Genomic DNA, 6537 nt, shown 5'->3' with positions numbered 1-6537 from the left:
GGGACTGGAGGAGGTTACAGAGATAGGGAGGGGGCGAGGGAGGGATTTGAAGAGGAGAATGAGAATTGTCAGGGCTGGAGGAGGTTACAGAGATAGGGAGGGGGGGCGAGGGAGGGATTTGAAGAGGAGGATGAGAATTGTAGGGGCTGGAGGAGGTTACAGAGATAGGGAGGGGGGGCGAGGGAGGGATTTGAACAGGAAGATGAGAATTGTCGGGGCTGGAGGAGGTTACAGAGATAGGGAGGGGGGGGCGAGGGAGGGATTTGAACAGGAAGATGAGAATTGTCGGGGCTGGAGGAGGTTACAGAGATAGGGAGGGGGGCGAGGGAGGGATTTGAACAGGAGGATGAGAATTGTCGGGGCTGGAGGAGGTTACAGAGATAGGGAGGGGGGCGAGGGAGGGATTGGAACAGGAGGATGAGAATTGTAGGGGCTGGAGGAGGTTACAGAGATAGGGAGGGGGGCGAGGGAGGGATTTGAACAGGAGGATGAGAATTGTAGGGGCTGGAGGAGGTTACAGAGATAGGGAGGGGGGGCGAGGGAGGGATTTGAACAGGAAGATGAGAATTGTCGGGGCTGGAGGAGGTTACAGAGATAGGGAGGGGGGGGCGAGGGAGGGATTTGAAGAGGAGGATGAGAATTGTTGGGGCTGGAGGGGGTTACAGAGATAGGGAGGGGGGGCGAGGGAGGGATTTGAAGAGGAGGATGAGAATTGTCGGGGCTGGAGGAGGTTACAGAGATAGGGAGGGGGGGCGAGGGAGGGATTTGAAGAGGAGGATGAGAATTGTAGGGGCTGGAGGAGGTTACAGAGATAGGGAGGGGGGGCGAGGGAGGGATTTGAACAGGAAGATGAGAATTGTCGGGGCTGGAGGAGGTTACAGAGATAGGGAGGGGGGTCGAGGGAGGGATTTGAACAGGAAGATGAGAATTGTCGGGGCTGGAGGAGGTTACAGAGATAGGGAGGAGGGCGAGGGAGGGATTTGAACAGGAGGATGAGAATTGTCGGGGCTGGAGGAGGTTACAGAGATAGGGAGGGGGGCGAGGGAGGGATTGGAACAGGAGGATGAGAATTGTAGGGGCTGGAGGAGGTTACAGAGATAGGGAGGGGGGCGAGGGAGGGATTTGAACAGGAGGATGAGAATTGTAGGGGCTGGAGGAGGTTACAGAGATAGGGAGGGGGGGCGAGGGAGGGATTTGAACAGGAAGATGAGAATTGTCGGGGCTGGAGGAGGTTACAGAGATAGGGAGGGGGGGGCGAGGGAGGGATTTGAAGAGGAGGATGAGAATTGTCGGGGCTGGAGGGGGTTACAGAGATAGGGAGGGGGGGCGAGGGAGGGATTTGAAGAGGAGGATGAGAATTGTCGGGGCTGGAGGAGGTTACAGAGATAGGGAGGGGGGGCGAGGGAGGGATTGGAACAGGAGGATGAGAATTGTCCGGGCTGGAGGGGGTTACAGAGATAGGGAGGGGGGGCGAGGGAGGGATTTGAAGAGGAGGATGAGAATTGTCGGGGCTGGAGGGGGTTACAGCGAGTGGCACATTCTCAGCGTTTTCTGGGAAAGACAATTGCTCCTGGATTCCCTGTTGGATTTGTCGCGGGGTAGCCTCTGATCCACCTCACGCTGCCGAATGAAACACAGCACTTTGCTCTGCAAATCAAACTCTGGTGCCTCCCACGCCTTCCCCCAGGACGCCCTGCTCCTTCTCGCTGGGGGTTGGGAGGGGCCCACGGGTCTCTCCAAGGGGGCTGACCCCTCACTGGGTGTGATGTAGGCCCCTGTGGGTACGGCCCGCAGGTTTGTCGAGCTGCTGACTGTGCGAGCTGGTCTTTGCACATCCTCCACGTGGCCGTCCTCGTCCGCGATTGCACGCGACTGCTCCTGGGCAACGGCCAAGGTCGGCCATCAGCCGGTCCAGGCAGCGGGCGGTCGAGGGGGTCGTTCAGCCCGACTGCCTGCCTCTCTCCCGCAGTGACATCCGAGCCAGGGGTGTCCCTGGAGACGGAACGGAGCGCGCTGTGTCCACCGGTACGCTCGCGGCCTTCCGCAAGAGGTGGGCGCTGGAGGGACTGGAGTGCATCATCACCCCCGGCAACCACATTCTAATTTGATTTAAGTTACTGGCAAAAGTTTAGAAACACAGAAAATAGGTGCAGGAGCAGGCCATTGGGCCCTTCGAGCCTGCCCCACCATTCAATATGATCATGGCTGATCATTCCCTCAGTACCCCACTCCTGCCTTCTCTCCATACCCCCCTGATCCCTTTAGCCGTAAGGGCCACATCTAACTCCCTTTTGAATATATCCAACGAACTGGCCCCCAACAACTTTCTGTGGTAGAGAATTCCACAGGTTCACAATTCTCTGGGTGAAGAAGTTTCTCCTCATCTCGGTCCTAAATGGCTTACCCCTTATCCTCAGACTGTGTCCCCTGGTTCTGGACTTCCCCAACATCGGGAACATTCTTCCTGCATCTAACCTGTCCCGTCCCGGCAGAATTTTATATGTTTCTATGAGATCCCCCTCTCATTCTTCTAAACTCCAGTGAATATAAGCCCAGTCGATCCAGTCTTTCTTCATATGTCAGTCCTGCCATCCCGGGAATCAGTCTGGTGAACCTTCGCTGCACTCCCTCAATAGCAAGAATGTCCTTCCTCAGATTAGGAGACCAAAACTGAACACAATATTCCAGGTGAGGCCTCACCAAGGCCCTGTACAACTGCAGTAAGACCTCCCTGCTCCTATACTCAAATCCTCTCGCTATGAAGGCCAACATGCCATTTGCCTTCTTCACCGCCTGCTGTACCTGCATGGCCAACTTTCAATGACTGATGTACCATGACACCCAGGTCTCGTTGCACCTCCCCTTTTCCTAATCTGTCACCATTCAGATAATATTCTGCCTTCCTGTTTTTGCCCCCAAAGTGGATAACCTCACATTTATCCACATTATACTGCATCTGCCAAGCATTTGCCCACTCACCTAACCTATCCAAGTCACCCTGCAGCCTCATAGCATCCTCCTCACAGCTCACACCGCCACCCAGCTTAGTGTCATCTGCAAACTTGGAGATATTACGTTCAATTCCTTCCTCTAAATCATTAATGTATATTGTAAATAGCTGGGGTCCTAGCACTGAGCCCTGCGGCACCCCACTAGTCACTGCCTGCCATTCTGAAAAGGACCCGTTTATCCCGACTCTCTGCTTCCTGTCTGCCAACCAGTTCTCTATCCACGTCAGTACATTACCCCCAATACCATGTGCTTTAATTTTACACCAATCTCTTGTGTGGGACCTTGTCAAAAACCTTTTGAAAGTCCAAATACACCACATCCACTGGTTCCCCCTTGTCCACTCTGCTAGTTACATCCTCAAAAAATTCTAGAAGATTTGTCGAGCATGATTTCCCCTTTCATAAATCCATGCTGACTTGGACCGATCCTGTCACGTGATGTTCACAAGACTCAATAAAACCCCAGCCAGTTGGGTCACGACGAGGCAGGTCGTTGTGAGCCCGGTGGATGAACCGGTAATGTGTCGTGTGGTTGTTAAAACCTTTGCTAATAAACCGACTAGTTCTTAAGAGCAACGTGTCGCTATGAATTGCTTAGCAAAGAATCCATGCACCAAATACATTACACTGAGGGTCACTCGTTCCCCCATGGGCGCTCACCCCTCCTTGCTGGGGGGGCTGGGGGGGGGTTGGGGTGTGTCCCGGTCTCCCCACGAGCGTTAGGACACCCTCCAGTCCCTCACCCAAGCGCCCCACCCCTGCAGACAGGGAGTGTCGGCAGGCCATTCGGCTGTGGGAGGGTGCATCACAAAAGTAGGTGAGGATTGCGAGTCGCGGAGGTGGATGAAAAGACGCAGCAAGGCGATTTAGATCGGTTTGAGTGCCTGGGCAAGCACAAGGCACATGCAGTTTAACGCGGATAAATGTGAAGTTATCCACTTTGGAAGGGAAAAACATAAAGTATTATTGAAATGGTGATGTCTTGGGAAGTGTCGATGTACAGAGGGACCTGGGTGTCCTTGTACACCGGTCATTTAAAGCAAACATGCCGGTGCAGCAAGCAGTGAGGAAGGCCAATGGTATGTTGGCCTTCATAGCGAGAGGGTTTGAGTATAGGAGCAAGGAGGTCTTACTCCAGGTGTACAGGGCCTTGGTGAGGCCACACCTGGAGTATTGTGAGCAGTTTTGGTCTCCTAATCTGAGGAAGGACATTCTTGCTATTGAGGGAGTGCAGCGAAGGTTCACCAGACTGATTCCCGGGATGGCAGGACTGCCGTACGAGGAGAGATTGGGTCGACTGGGCCTGTGTTCACTGGAGTTTAGAAGAATGAGCGGGGGATCTCGTTGAAAGGTATAAAATTCTGACGGGGTTGGACAGACAGGAGGATATTTCCCCCGGGGCTGGGAAGTCTAGAACAAGGGGTCACACAGTCTCGGGATACGGGGTTGGAAATTTAGGACCAAGATGAGGAGAAATGTTTTCACCCAGAGAATTGTGAACCTGTGGAATTCTCTACCACAGAGGACTGTGGAAGCCAAGTCAGTGAATATATTTAAGACAGAGATTTCTAGACACAAAAGCCAGTAAGGGGTCTGGGGAGAAAGCGGGAATGTAGTGTTGAGATAGAGGATCAGGTCATTATCATATTGAATGGCGGTGCAGGCTCGAAGGGCCGAATGGCCTACTCCTGCTATTTTTCTATGTTTCTATCCCTCTCCCTACAACACACACAGACTTTCGGGGCAGCAGTACTCAATGAACCGCGATCAGAATCAGTGAAAGTTAACATGCAGGTACAGCAGGCGGTGAAGAAGGCAAATGGTATGTTGGCCTTCATAGCGAGGGGATTTGAGTATAGGAGCAGGGAGGTCTTACTGCAGTTGTACAGGGCCTTGGTGAGGCCACACCTGGAATATTGTGTTCAGTTTTGGTCTCCTAATCTGAGGAAGGACATTCTTGCTATTGAGGGAGTGCAGCAAAGGTTCACCAGACTGATTCCCGGGATGGCAGGACTGACATATGGAGAAAGACTGGATCGACTGGGCTTATATTCACTGGAGTTTAGAAGAATGAGAGGGGGATCTCATAGAAACATATAAAATTCTGACGGGACTGGACAGGTTAGATGCAGGAAGAATGTTCCCGATGTTGGGGAAGTCCAGAACCAGGGCTCACACAGTCTAAGGATAAGGGGTAAGCCATTTAGGACCGAGATGAGGAGAAACTTCTTCACCCAGAGAGTGGTGAACCTGTGGAATTCTCTACCACAGAAAGTTGTTGGGGGCCAGTTCGTTGGATATATTCAGAAGGGAGTTAGATGTGGCCCTTACGGCTAAAGGGATCAGGGGGTATGGAGAGAAGGCAGGAGTGGGGTACTGAGGGAATGATCAGCCATTGAATGGTGGGGCAGGCTCGAAGGGCCCAATGGCCTGCTCCTGCTCGTAATTCTGATGTTCTTATAAACCCTGGTTGACTTTCCCCAGAGGGCAGTGAGCCCATTCTGTGGCCACACCAGCTGGAACCAACACTCTGGGGTGCAACGAGAGGCACAGGAGGATCCCATTGGGCCCATCGAGCCCGTGCTGTGCCGGCTCTGTGACAGAGCGACCCCCATCAGTCCCACACTCCCCCCTGCTCTTCCCCCACAGCCCCGGGACATTTCCCCCTTCGAGTATTTATCCAATTCTCCCATTTTGTAGATTAAATCTGTTCCCACCGCTCTTTCGCACGGGTAAGTTTCCGAAATTAATCACTCGCTGCGATAAATTTGCAGGAGGAAAGAAGATAGGGCAAAATCTCATTTTATTTTCAACCATTTATTGGCCATGATTTTAAATTCAAGGTCGGTGATATCACAGCTGACAGCAGAACTCTGTCCCATCAAACACTCCCAGGGCAGGTACAGGGGGTTAGATACAGAGTAAAGCTCCCTCTACACTGTCCCATCAAACACTCCCAGGGCAGGTACAGGGGGTTAGATACAGAGTAAAGCTCCCTCTACACTGTCCCGTCAAACACTCCCAGGGCAGGTACAGGGGGTTAGATACAGAGTAAAGCTCCCTCTACACTGTCCCATCAAACACTCCCAGGGCAGGTACAGGGGGTTAGATACAGAGTAAAGCTCCCTCTACACTGTCCCATCAAACACTCCCAGGGCAGGTACAGGGGGTTAGATACAGAGTAAAGCTCCCTCTACACTGTCCCATCAAACACTCCCAGGGCAGGTACAGGGGGTTAGATACAGAGTAAAGCTCCCTCTACACTGTCCCATCAAACACTCCCAGGGCAGGTACAGGGGGTTAGATACAGAGTAAAGCTCCCTCTACACTGTCCCATCAAACACTCCCAGGGCAGGTACAGGGGGTTAGATACAGAGTAAAGCTCCCTCTACACTGTCCCATCAAACACTCCCGGGGCACGGACTCGAGTTGACCTCCAAGACCGGAACATTTAGAGCAGACCCCGCCTCCCGCCCGCTAAGGTCCGCAGGAGCCCCGCGCACGTCGGCTGTGGGATCACGATTCC

The sequence above is a fragment of the Pristiophorus japonicus genome, unplaced genomic scaffold (genome assembly GCF_044704955.1).
Source record: "Pristiophorus japonicus isolate sPriJap1 unplaced genomic scaffold, sPriJap1.hap1 HAP1_SCAFFOLD_272, whole genome shotgun sequence".
Classification (NCBI taxonomy): domain Eukaryota; kingdom Metazoa; phylum Chordata; class Chondrichthyes; family Pristiophoridae; genus Pristiophorus; species Pristiophorus japonicus.
This window is presented reverse-complemented; position numbering follows the sequence as displayed.